A 14,923-nucleotide genomic window follows, 5' to 3' on the forward strand; every position below is an offset into this window, starting at 1 on the left:
GAAATGTCGGGGCAGCCTCCAGTTCTTTACACTGACAATGCTAGTGCATTGAAGTTAGCAAAAAATCCAGAATATCATCGACGTTCTAAACATATAAAGGTCCGACATTTCTATGTTCGTGGAAGATATCTGAATGGTGAGATTTTCTTGGAACACATTGACGGACATAACCAGTTGGCAGATATTTTGACGAAACCCCTTGAACGAGTTCGATTAAATTTTCTATGTTCAGAAATTGGCATGCAAGAGACAAAGCAATAATTTCATGATTTTTTTTCTTTTGGAGGAAGTGTTAAAAGAAAAGGAAAAAATTCCTTGAGGTCTATGTTTATGTGCTGCTCCACGACTCTGCTGTCAATATCTTTATTCTTTGCTTTTGTGTAACTTCTGTGTTTTTTTTTCAGTAAATGTATTTTTTTTCGTATCCAGGGTGTAATTATAAAGTTAATAAAATGTTTTCTTGCCTTTAAAATAATATTTTTCATCAAGTAAGGCTACACTAAACGTAAATTTCAAAACGACTGGCTAAAGACTGCATTTGGTACAGAAGGTTTGGTGTTGAAATCTTATTGCCTGAAAAATTAAGAAGACCTTACTTACCCCCTTTTTTCCGTGGACGCTTCAATTACTACCGTTGGTTGGTTGATTTGGGGGAGGGAACCAAAGAGCGAGGTATTCGGACCCATCGGATTACGGAAGGATGGGGAAGGAAGTCAGCCGTGGCCTTTCAGAGGAACCATTGCGACATTTGTCTGAAGCGATTTAGGGAAAACGCGGAAAACCTAAATCAGGATGGCCGGACGCGCGTTTGAAAAGTCGTCCTCCCAACTGTGAGTCCAGTGTGCTAACCACTACGCCAAGTCGCTCGGTAATTGCTACGCTGCCGTCGCATGTGCACCAGGAATAAAATCAGTCTAGGGACTTTTCCGATGGACGGTGTATTTGTATTATAGTCGTTGCTTGTCGAGGATTGCAAAAGCTTGGACTATTTTTTGTTTGACGTGATCTTAACTTTATAAATAGCAAACAAAACTTTGAGTAATATTTGTTTATGACTGTTTAGCGTAAAAAGAACATCAGAAGTGGAATGCCCTGAAATATCTCGCTGCTTCAGTGTTGCCATTTCACAAAACAATACAGTGCCACCATGACAAATACCCAGATTTGTAACTTTTAAAGCGTGCGCTTCCTATGCCCGCCGACTCGCACCAAAAATGCCGCTACTTCAGCTGAGAATGCTTCTTTTAACTAACTCTTATGACTTGTGGCGTCATTTCTAGAGTGTCAAAAAAGTTCTACGTCAGAATCACAATGTGTCTTATGAATCAAATTAGGTTTTCAAATACGTGAATGATTCCTCGCGTCTGAATGACATCCGGAATCCCTAACAAACTGCGGGCGCTGTATGAGTACAAATCGTGTTTTTACTACATCGACTGAACGAGGTTGAAAGGCGATGGAAGGCCTGAAAACATAAAAACACAAATCGCTAGAAAAATGCCAAAATAAAAATCGAACAGTGTTATTGTGCTGTGTATCAAACATCGCCTTACAAATAAACTATTATCAGAATCGAGGTATTTTGAGCCCGTAATTCGACTGAAGTTCACTAAGTGCGTCAAAGACTGCCCGGCTAGCCGAGTGGTCTAATGCCCTGCTTCCCGAGCGTGAACGAGTGCCGGTCCCCGGCACGAATCCGCCCGGCGGGTTAGTGTTAAGTCCGGTGTGCCAGCCAGCCTGTCGATGGCTTTTAAGGCGGTTTTCCATCTACCTCGGCGAATGCGGGCTGGTGCCCCTCATTCCGCCTCAGTTACACTATGTCGGCGATTGCTGTGCAAACACTGTCTCCACATACGAGTACACCATAATTACTCTACCACGCAAGCCCGCATCGTGCGGTAGCGTTCTCGCTTTCCACGCTCGGGTTCCCGGGTTCGATTCCCGGCGCGGTCAGGGATTTTCTCTGCCTCGTGATGGCTGGGTGTTGTGTGATGTCCTTAGGTTAGTTAGGTTTAAGTAGTTCTAAGTTCTTGGGGACTGATGACCATAGATGTTAAGTCCCATAGTGCTCAGAGCCATTTTCTACCACGCAAACATTTGGGGTTACACTCGTCTGGCATGAGACGTTCTCGGGGGAGGGGCGCGGGGCGGGGTGAGGATGGGGGGGGGGGGGGGGTTCCACTGGGGGCCGAACCGCACAATAACCCTAGATTCGGTGTGGGGCGGCGGTGGCTGTAGTCCGTTGTGGGGTTGTGAACCACTGAGGGCTTCGGCGGGACGAAGCCTCTCTGTCGTTTCTAGGTCCCTGGTTTAAATACACGATACACAATAAAAGTGCGACAAAAGGCTTTTCCAAAAATGTGTCAAAATTAAGATGAGCAGTGTTCTCATATTAGACTTTGCAGGATTCGTAAAGCTATCCCCCATAAATCTCTTACGTCACTGTGAATAAGAAGTGGTTCTGACTTCCAATACACCTGAGGATAATTCTTAAAGGAAAATCAAATACGAAGGCCTGATACACAGATAAAGTAAATACATGTAAAAAGATAGATATGGAAACGGATGGAAAAATCAACCAATTTCATGTAGTGCCTGAAAATCGCTCCTATGTTGCATCAGAACAAAACTTTACTATGTTAAGTTTTAATTTACACTTTACAAAGGAATTTTTCTCTGAAGTAATCGATTTGGAATAGGTCTATGGGTCGGAATCCGTTTATGAAAAGAGCGGCGAGTTCAATAGCTGTATCACAAGTGTGTACGTTAAAGTTTTGGAATTCTAAAACTGATTGAGTTAATGTCCCTGTTTTCATTGCCGTTTCTTTCGATTGTGTCACGGTAGTGAGTCATTAGTGTGTTTTATCTGTTTACTCGTATGACTCACGGACTGTTGCGTATCTTCGAAGTTGACGCCAATCCCATAAATCACGCTGATTGAACTAACTTGCTATAGCCCTACCAAATGAAATGTGTCCCTGGTGGTAAGGCAGAATTTTACTGTTGTAGTTTGGAAGAAATGACATGGTGCCGTTCATGTATTTAAGTCAAGCAATAATCAGTCATTGCAGTCTTTTACCTTATATAGATTACTGTTTTTCTTTTAGATATAAGAACACAGGAGGCAAGGAATAAGAGTCCCATTGAAATCTTTCCCCCTCAATTAGTTCCGATATTCGCCGCTTTCTAAGCAGACATTTAATTAGGTTGAGCTATAGTACCGCATAACCATCACGAACAGCAACAGAGACCGAACTACTCACGCTACCGTTTAGGTCACTGAAAATCAGACGCAGTTAATCACGTTTGTGAAAAAAGAGAATTCATATAAAACTTAAGTAAGAAACTGAGTGAACAAACACAAGGAATAGTTTGTCACGTGTACTTATTTTCTTACAGGTTGCTACATCAGACGGTGACATTCCCAATCAAATGTTGAACCAAGTTACACTACAAAAAAACCAAGGGGGAAAGAAAAACTAAGAAAATATCTATCCCACGGCAATGACCTCAAATAATTCTCTGGTTAAGCGAAGAGAGTCTTCAATGCTATTTTCAAATGCGTACATGACAGCAAGTCAGAAATTAAATGTATTTTTATTGTGAAAATGGTTGCAAGCAATATATTACCTCTGTATTATACCATTCAACTTCTATTCACTTGGTCCATCTCTTGACAAGTTCCCTAATTCCTTCCTAGAAAAAGCCTTGTAGTATTGTGTACACCTACTCTTGTACGGCCTCCACAATCTTGCCATACACCGGAAATTAGAATTCACGTAGGTGATCAGTCATCAGACCAAAAAGGTAAATGTCACTTCGATGCTCCAAAAGCTCGAAACGAAGATTTTGAATAGACTCGATTTTTTCCCCAGTTTGACGAAAGTGGACATTATCTTGAAACAAATTCAAATCTTATAAGGCTTCCGCCTCTTGTTCGTTTTGATTTCGGATTTAAGATGTCGCAGCAGGTCACAGAAGCTGTCAACATTTACATCTACATCTACATGCATATTTCTCTAGCCACCACACAGTGCATGGCGAAGGGTACATTGTATCATTACTAGACACTCCCTTTCCTGTTTCACTTGCATATGGAACGAGGAGGAACTGTTGTCTGTGCTTCTGAACGCGTCCTAATTTCTCTTACCCTGTCCTCGTGTTCTTACAGCGAAGTGTACGTTGGCGCCAGTAGAAGCACTCTGCAGTTAGCCACAAATGCCCCCTAAATCTTCTCTACAATATTTCGCGAAAATAACGTCGTCTTCCCTCCCGGAATGCCCATTTGATTTCATGAAGCATGCTGATAGAACCGGTAACAAATCTAGCAATACACCTGTGAATTGCTTCGATATCTTCCTTTAATCCCTGGCAAGCATTCCAAACATCGAGCTGTACTCAAGAATGGGTCGCATTAGTGTTCTATATGTGGTCTCCTTTACAGATGAGCTACACTTCCCTAAAATTCTCCCAATAAACCGAAGTCGACCAGTCGTCTTCCTTACTATCGATCTTAAGTGCTTTCGATTTCATATCGCTTTGCACTGTTATGCCTAGATATCTAAACGATGTGACTGTGTTAAGCGGCACACCACTAATACTGTATTAGGCCATTACAAGATTGTTTTTCCTACTCATTTGCATCATCTTACATTTTTATACAGCTGCCATTTATTAAACCAAGCAGAATTACTATCTAAGTCATCCTGTATCGTCATATATCACTCTACGTCTACATTTTCCCATACACTACAGCGACATTAGCAAACAGTTTTAGGTTGCTGTCCACTCTATCGGTCAGATGGTTTGTGTATACAGAGAAACAAGAACTACCCTGTCACACTTCCCTCGAGCACTCTTTGTCTCCGACGCACATTCGCCGCCCAGGACAACATACCGGTTTCTATTACTTAAAAAGTTTTCGTGCTACTCGTATATCTGGGACCCCATTCAGTATGCTCGGACCTGCCTTAAGTCTCCATTGTAGCACTGTGACAGACGCCTTCCGAAAATTCAGAAATACGTAATCCACCTGTTGTTCTTCATCCACGGTTCATAGGATCTCGTATGAGAAAAGGGATAATTTAGTTTCCCACGAACGAAGCTTTTTAAATCATTCTGATTTGTGGACAGAAGTTGCTCTGCCTCCAGGAATTTTATTATATTCACTGTCATATATTTATTAGTTATTTACTAGGTTCACTCTTTGACCTTAGAGAGTATAATGAATCAGCAGTGGACTTTTCATATCTAAAACACTATCGTCGCTAACTTCATGAATAAGCATGGATCCTCGATTTTTTTGCTGCATGTGAAGGTGGATGTTTCCACACCATGCCCGGTCGCTTACTCTGTGCTACATAGTAACGTTTTCAAGTCTCATAAATGGTTACTACGCGACTGAGAAATTCTTCCTCCTCTTCAAAATGCCTCAAATGTGATTTCAACACCAGCCACTGTGGCCGAGAGGTTCTACGCGCTTCAGTTGGGAACTGCGCTGCTGGTGCGGTCGCAGGTTCGAATCCTGCCTCGGGCATGGATGTGTGTGATGTCCTTACGTTAGTTGGGTTTAAGCAGTTCTAAGTTCTAGGGGACTGATGACCTCAGATGTTAAGTCCCATAGTGCTTAGAGCCGTTTGTACCACTTTTTGTGATTACAACAGCTCCAAACGTTCGTTGTTGGGCCTGTATGTCAGTTGACATGATGCCAATGAGTACAAATTTAGCGATAATTTAGCGATTCAACAACAATTCCAAATACTTACCTTGAGTTACGTTTAACTGGTGTGCAATATCATCAATTCTGGCACGACGATCATCCCGAAACATTCCCTTACATGTCTCGATGTTCCTGTACGTTTACGAAGTGAATGGCCTGCCAGAATCCTCTTTTTGTAAATGATTCATTCCTTGAAACTGTTATCACAGTACTACAGCAACAATCTAGGAATAATCACTGCAGCTTTAGTCCCTTCACAGCAGAGAAAAAAAACTCCACTTATTTATTCCTTGGTGCATACGAAAAACAGGGCAATCATAGTAAAATGCTCTGAAATCACTCCGAATAGAGCTAGTCACTGAACCAACACAACGAAGAAACCGGTTACTGTAGGTCATTGTTGAGTCTGTGCTGTCAACTTATGAACCAGAAAAAAATTGGCATTGCGTATGGCATCAACAAAAGCAAAACGAGGATAATGGAATGTAGTCGAATTAAGCCGGGTGATGCTGAGGGTATTATATTAGGAAATGAGACACTTAAAGTAGTAAAGGAGTTTTGCTATTTGGGGAGCAAAATAACTGATTATGGTCGAAGTAGAGAGGATATAAAATGTAGACTGGCAATGGGAAGAAAAGCGTTCCTGAAGAAGAGAAATTTGTTAACATCGAGTATAGATTTAAGTGTCAGGAAGTCGTTTCTGAAAGTATTTGTATGGAGTGTAGCCATGTATGGAAGTGAAACATGGACTATAAATAGTTTAGACAAGAAGAGAATAGAAGCTTTCGAAATGTGGTGCTACAGAAGAATGCTGAAGATTAGATGGACAGATCACATAACTAATGAGGAGTTATTGAATAGGATTGGGGAGAAGAGAAGTTTGTGGCACAACTTGGCTAGAAGAAGGGATCGGTTGGTAGGACATGTTCTGAGGCATCAAGGGATCACCAATTTAGTATTGGAGGGCAGTGTGGAGGGTAAAACTCGTAGAGGGAGACCTAGAGATGAATACACCAAGCAGATTCAGAAGGATGTAGGTTGCAGTAGGTACTGGGAGATGACGAAGCTTGCACAGGACAGAGTAGCATGGAGAGCTGCATCAAACCAGTCTCAGGACTGAAGACCACAACAACAACATGGAGTTACCTTCATACGTACTGTCACGCTTCAGATATTGTGTATATGGATAACCTAGTATAGTGCAAATTTAATAGGCAACAAACACAGCAACGCATAACGGCGAAACAGAATGAAAGTAATTACATGCGTCGAATACTTCAGCATATCAATTTTTGCGTATCTTCGAGTACGAATATTTCACAGGCCAACATTTGTAACCGAAGACAGTCCACAAAGGCCGCAGGGCAATAGGTCGGTAGTAGCACCGCAGCTGCGCCTGGCATCAGCACAGCTTCCCATTACCGATGCACGTGGCAGCTTACGTAAGGCAGGTCTGCGCTGCATGGAAGGACACCGACTGGTTCCGCGGCTTCTGTAGTCCCAGCGTGTGCAGGATTTGCCCGTATAAGGTGTCATAACTACAGGTGCGAGAGCAGGCCTGATACTTCCATCTCCCTGGCGAATATTAGTCACGCTACCCTATTCCTTGCCTTCTGTACCAGCGTAATATTCGGCCGCGGTTTTTTTCTGTTTGTGATTTATTTGTTTAGCCTCGGTACGTGAAGACACAGTATCATCTAAGTGACAAGGAGTTAAAATAGCCTATAAAGGGAATAACAAAACCTAAAAAAAAAAAAATGGAACAGTGAGATAGACCGCAAATAATTAAAGAATTATCAAATAGTAAACGCTGTTTTTCTAGTTACTAGGTAACACATGTCGCTCAAATTGGTTTCGAAAAGTTGAACAGCATTTTTAACATGTCAAATAAGTGAGAAGCGAAATTGGCTACGCGCAAAACATTTTTTCTCAATGTTCGCCGATGCCCTGGCACTTTCAGTTGTGGTTCACTGTACATTTTCTAGGTCTCCATAAGGATCGCTCCAGTTCCTTTGGAAATCATTAATGGCGGCGACGTACAGATAACTGCGGAAACAGGGGACTTCCAGCTCTGTTTAAAAAAAAAAAATCAAACCATCCCAAAAGCGTTTGTTGGAAGTGGAGACCATTATCTCGAAACAAAAATCTTAACTCCTCGTATGTGTATCTGATATTCTTTGTAACACACTAAAGTCGTAGAGCTGCTAGATATACGCTGCAGCATAAACGTAGTTTTTCTTTATAGTAGTGCTTTCGCATTACTTGATTCTAACTGCGGTCTTGTTAAGTGTGTGGTTACAAGGAGAAATATGTGAAAGGATAAAATATTTCGTTCCACAAAGGAGTTTTAAAGAGCAAAATTTTGCTAACATTTCTCGAGATCCGATCATTGATTTGTACTCAGGGGAAATGAAATTGTATCGTCAATGATCAGTACTTGAAGTAATTTTTGAGGTGTTAAATATTTTGTCTTTTTTTGTGTCCATAACACGATCGTAACTTCTTTTTACGTAAACATCAGTGATGGTAGCAAAATTGACACAGATTAAATACGAAGGAACGTTTGCACTCCAGCCGAAAATGAAAGAATTTTTTCGCAAGCGACCACACAGAGCTATTTTTTTTTTAATTCTCTAGTGCTTTTGGCACATAGAGGAAAAACAAGCAAAATCGTCAGTAATTGCATCTCTTAGTGAAGTAGCGAAATCTGTGGAAGTTGCTAAAAACGGCTTTCAGAAGACAAAAACAAATTACGTTCCATGGCATAAGAACGTCGGCGTGCAGTAAAACTTATGATGAAGCATGTATTAATATTCTTAATAAGCACACACAAATTTACTTAATAACAAACGTATTCCAACATACTGTGCATCTTGTCTTAATATTGTTTCAGTATCTGTACTAGAGTTAGTTAAGGTCATAAAACATAAATGCTATTTCGTGTAAGAACGGAACGTGATAGATAAAAGTGGATGTCATTTCTGATAACGGAATAAAACAATTCGCACATACTTATGAGGTATTGCCTCAAAACGAAGCGGTCCCGCCAAAGGGATGCCACATACAAGAAAATTAAAGAGACCTTTCCCATATTTAGAAAATGCAACTCCTGGAAGGCTGAAGCCGTAACGAATAACTTTGCTAGAGTTGAAAGGAACGACGCCAGCAGTGCGTGGTTGCCCTGAGTTTTCACCGGTGCGACTATTGCGATTATCGCTCAACAATGATTGTCCAACGGTAATCGTACAACGTAAGTGCTTTGCATTGCTTATGGAACTGTGTCGTTTCGAGCGTCTGGCGACACAGTCATTAACGACGAACGTGCGTCTCTAACAGTCGTTTGGGAAAAAGCTGACTGTAATCATCAGTCGCTAGCGGTTTCTATTGTGAAAGACCACGTGTAGGATGGCTCAGTTTTCTGACGATGATGTCGAAAATATTGTTGAGGAATCTGTCAAATGCGGCCTATAAAGATCAGAGGGTCAAGGGAAGTACATGGGCTGAGATTGCCAGTAAACCAAGTATCTTCTTCTTTGTATTTACTTCTAATAATCACTTGCAGTATAAAATTTGCTGACGAAAAGGCACCATATAATGAACAACGTTTTAATATACTCAGTAACTATATTCTCGAATGTTGTGCAATACGTGCAGAAGATCGGCAAAAATAAATAGTATAGTCTCCTTCACTATTTACAACAGCCTGCCAATGCTCGGATAACTTTTCGATTACCCGATTGTACAAATCATATGGTTTTAAGACGCTGAACCCGTCGAGCCATGCTGCAAGCGCATTTACATCCCGAAAGGAGGTTCCTTGTAGGTTGTTCGACAGAGAGCGAAAAAAGCGGAAAAACTGAGGGCGCAAGGTAAGATGAATAAGGTGGGTGTGCAATGATTTTCCATCTCACCTTCTGTATAGTGTTTTTTGTCAGTCTTACAGAACGCGGGCCGTCGGAAGTTATCGTGGAGCAACATCACTTCCCGCAGTCTCCCTGTTCGTTGTTCTTGGATTGCGTCTGCAAGACGTCTCAGTTGTTGATAGTAAACGACAGCAGTGATGGTTACACCTTGGGGAAGCAATTCGTTGTACAACACATCGTCATTACTCCAGCCGACGTTTGGCCTCAACCACTCCTTTCTCTTCCTTGTCATCGTCGTTGTGGTCTTCAGTCCAGAGACTGGTTTGACGCAGCTCTCCGTGCTACCCTAAACGGTGCAAGCCTCTTCATCCCCCAGTACCTACTGCAACCTACATCCTTCTGAATCTGCTTAGTGTATTCATCTCTTGATCTCCCTCTACGATTTTTACCCTACACGCTTCCCTCCAATACTAAATTGGTGATCCCTTGAGGCGTCAGAACGTGTCCTACCAACCGATCCCTTCTTTTAGTCAGGTTGTGCCACAAAGTACTCTTCTCCCCAATTCTATTCAGTACTTCATCATTAGTTACGACAACTACCCATCTAATCTTCAGCATTCTTCTGTGGCACCACATTTCGAAAACATTCTATTCCTTTTCTGTCTAAACTATTTATCGTCCATCTTTCACTTCCATACATGGCAACACCCCACAGAAATACTTTCAGAAAAGACTTCCTGGCATTTAAATCTTTACTCGATGTTAACAAAATTCTCTTCTTCAGAAACGCTTTCCTTCCCATTGTAAGCCCACATTTTATATCCTCTCTACTTCGACCATCATCGGTTATTTTGCTCCCCAAATAGGAAAACTCGTCTACTACTTTAAGTGTCTCATTTCCCTATCTAATTCCCTCAGAATCACCTGTTTTAATTCGACTACACTCATTATTGTTATTTTGCTTTTGTTGATGCTCATCTTATAGCCTCCTTTCAAGACACTGTCCATTCCGTTCAACTGGTCTTCCAGGTCCTATGCTGTCTCTGACAGAGTTGCAATGTCATCGTCAGACTTCAAAGTTTTTATTTCTTCCCCATGGATTTTAATTCCTACTCCCTCCAAATTTTTCTTTTGTTTCCTTTACTACTTGCTCAATATACAGATTGAATAACATCGGAGATAGGCTACAATCCTGGCTTACTCCCTTCTGAATCACTGCTTCCCTTTCATGCCCCTCGGCTCTTATAACTGCAGTCTGGTTTCTGTACAAATTGTAAATAGCCTGTTTCACCCTGTATTTTACCCCTGCCGCCTTCGTAATTTTAAAGAAAGTATCCCAGTCAATATTGTCAAAAGCTTTCTCCAAATTTACAAATGCTAGTTACGTAGGTTTGCTTTTCCTTAATCTATCTTCTAAGATAAATCGTGGGGTCAGTATTACCTCGCGTTTACCAACATTTCTACGGAATCCAAACTGATCTTCCCGGAGGTCACCTTCTATCAGTTTTTCCATTCGTCTGTAAGGAATTCGTGTTGGTATTTTGCAGCCATGGCTTATTAAACTGATAGTTCGATAATTTTCACATCTGTCAACACTTGCTTTCTTTGGGATTGGAATTATTATATTCTTCTTGAAGTCTGAGGGTATTTCGCCTGTCTCATACATCTTGCTCACCAGATGGTAGAGTTGTCAGGGCTGGCTCTCCAAAGGCTATCAGTAGTTCTTATGGAACTCCCGGGGCCTTGTTTCGACTCAGTTGTTTCAGTGCTCTGTCAAACTCTTCATGCAGTACCATATCTCCCATTTCATCATCATATACGTCTTCTTCCATTTCTGTAGTACTGCCCTCAAGTACATCGCCCTTGTAAGACCCTCTATATACTCCTTCCACCTTTCCGCTTTCCCTTCTTTGCTTAGAACTGGTTTTCCATCTGAGCTCTTGATAGTCATGCAAGTGGTTCTCTTTTCTCCAAAGGTCTCTTTAATTTTCCTGTAGGCAGTATCTATCTTACCCCTAGTGAGATATGCCTCTACATCCTTACATTTGTCCTCTATCCATCCTTGCTTAGCCATTTTGCACCTCCTATCGATCTCATTTTTGAGACGTTTGTACACCTTTTCGCCTGTTTCGTTTACAGCATTTTTATATTTTCTCCTTTCATCAGTTAAATTCACGGATCTCTACTACCTCTTTTTACCCACTTGATCCTCTGCTGCCTCCACTATTTCATCCCTCAAAGCTACCCATTCTTCTTCTACTGTATTTCTTTCCCCTGTATTTGTCAATCGTTCCCTAATGCTCTGTCTGAAACTCGCTACATCCTCTGGTTTTTCAGTTCATCCAGGTCCCATCTTCTTAAATTCCTACCTTTTTGCATTTTCTTCAATTTTAATCTACAGTTCTAAACCAATAAATTGTGATCAGAGTCCGCATCTGCCCCAGGAAATGTCTTGCAATTTAAAACCTGGTTCCTCAATCTCTGTCTTACCATTATATAATCTATCTGAAACCTTCCATTATGTCCACCCCCTTTCATGTATATATCTTTCTTCCATGATTCTTAAACCAAGTGTTAGCTTTGATTGAATTATGTTCTGTGCAAAATTCTACCAGGCGGCTTCCTCTTTCATTCCTTACCCCCAGTTCATATTCACCTACTACTTTTCCTTCTCTTCCTTTTCCTACCATCGAATTTCAGTCCCCCACGACTACTAAATTTTCGTCTACCTGAACTATCTGATTAATTTCTTTTATCTCATCACACATTTCTTCAATCTCTTCGTCATCTGTGGCGCTAGTTGGCACATAAACTTGTACTACTGTGTTAGGCGTGGGCTTCGTGTCTATCTTGGCTACAATAATGTGTTCATTATGCTGTTCGTAGTAGCTTATCCGGGCTCCTATTTTTTTATTCATTATTAAACCTACTCCTGCATTACCCCTATTTGATTTTGTATTTGTAACACTGCAGCGACCGGACCATAAGTCTTGTTCCTCCTGCCACCGAATTTCACTAATTCCCACTATATGTAACTTTAACCTATCCATTTCCCTTTTTAAATTTTCTAACCTACCTATCCGTTTAAGAGATACGACATTCCAGGCTCCGATCCATAGAACGACAGTATTCTTTCTCCTGATAACGACGTCCTTCTGAGTATTGCTCGCCCGGAGATCGGAATGGAGGACTATTTTACTTCCTGAGGCCATCATAATTTAACCATACAGTAAAGCCGTAGTTACGGCTGTAGTTTCTCCTTGCTTTCAACCGTTCGCAGTACCAACACTGCAAAGCCACTTTGGTTTATGTTACAAGGTCAGATCAGTCAATCTTCGAGGTTGTTGCCCTTGTACCTACTGAAAACGTTGCTGCCCCTCTTCAGGGACCATACGTTTGTCTGGCCTCTCAACAGATACCCCTCCGTTGTGGTTGCACCTACGGTACGGCTATCTGCAGTATAGGAATGGTCGCTACTGATCACGAGCCAATTCATGACGAGCAAGCAGAGATGTACATATGATGACCACTTGCTGATTTTTGTGATTTTGGCTTGGAGCATGCAGCACCCATACACCCAGTTTTTTAACCTTCTGCACTGCATGCAAATGTCCCACGATAGTGAAATGATCACAGTCCATCAGATTTGCCATTTCTCGAGTACACTGTTGTGGACCATTGTGGATTAATGCGTTAAAACTATCTTCATTAAACCCCAAATATCTTCTTGAATGTGAGGAGTCTCTCATGTCAAACTGATTCTCCTCAAAACGAGAAAACGTTTTCTTGCCGTGCTCTGCCCAATGCCATTACCTCCACACACGGCAGCCACCGCTGCTGTCACCTCGCTATTGAACTCAAACAGAAATTTTGGAAATTTGTGGTAAGGTCTTATGAGACCAAACTGCTGAGGTCATCGGTCCATAAGCTGACACACTATTCAATCTAACTTAAACTAACTTACGCTAAGGACGACACAAACACCCACGCCCGAGAGAAGACTCGAACCTCCGCCGGGGGGAGCCGCGCGGACAGCTCGAACAGAAGAATACGTCGGAAATGTTCCGATTTCCCCAATTGGCAGTCCATTTTCTATCGTCGACAGTACCACTTACTGTCTCCATATGATAAAATGGCAATATTGAAATTCAAACAGCAACAGTGAACTACAAATAAAAATAACAGTCGATAAATAAATCCATAGCACCAGAATACCAATATGCAAAACATAAACGTTACGAACTTATGAACCAACCTAAAAATAAGACAGTTTTAAAACATTCGTGACATTTTGTTGGTAACTGAGACCAATGGAGTAAGGTCTGTCAGATAGCAGTAATGCATGGCACAAGATAATAGTACCGTAAATAATTTCGGTCGGTTCTATTAGTTTGTTGATCTTGCCGGCCCGACCTCCCACCGGTGCTGAAATATTCTGTAAATGAGTCTATTAGTTCAAATTGTTCAGCATTAGCGTCACCACGAGCTCTAGCCAAACGAATCAAATTGTCCTTGTGTGAATTTTATGAAGGGTTTGGTTCATGATAAGAGGATACAGTTTTTGCTGTATAGGCATCCCTCAGCATGTTGTGTAAGCAGCAGGGAACTATTACAGCATCGTCGAAAATTTCTGGGAGTAAATTTATTGGGGTATACAAAATGCGAAAAACTAGTGCTAATGAGCCAAATTCATTTTCAGCAGTTCGGCGAGCATGGCGCAATGTGTAATTACATACAGCTTTCCAGTTGTCTCTGATCGCACTTCCTCGTGAGTATAGTTTGAGGCAAGCGAAAAGCGTCATAACCGACGATCACGTGAGGTAACACCACGTCGGAGTTGGGTGCTTTGCTAGGGGGTGGAAGCAGCGCGCCATTATAGGACTTTCTTCCCAGGGCTGATAGTTCAAAAATTTCTGGATCACCTTCTTTTCCATAGCACCCACGTCGATATTAACGAATTTACAATTTGCATCTATAGAGCCAGAGGCTCTATAGACAAAAACCCTTTGTATTTATGTAAAAGAGAGGAGGAATATTTCTGCCATACGATTCGAATGTGTTTCCCATCAATGGTTCCTGAACAGTTGGGGAAATCCCATTTCAACGCAAATTCTTTTCCTCTTCTCTTTTTGCTTTTCTGTTAAACTCTTCTTGAGTCAGTGATAGCAACGTTAATGACACTGAAGTCTTCTGGGATGGTGTTAACATGTGCTTTACGATTGTACTAATTTGACTAACACTTAATAAAAAACAAAACTGCAACGAATGAAAGGATTCAACACTGGAAATAAGAACGATTCGCCAGCCGCTGTGACCGAGCGGTTCTAGGCGCTTCAGTCCG

Source organism: Schistocerca americana, chromosome 6 (genome assembly GCF_021461395.2).
Source record: "Schistocerca americana isolate TAMUIC-IGC-003095 chromosome 6, iqSchAmer2.1, whole genome shotgun sequence".
NCBI classification, from domain to species: Eukaryota; Metazoa; Arthropoda; class Insecta; order Orthoptera; family Acrididae; genus Schistocerca; species Schistocerca americana.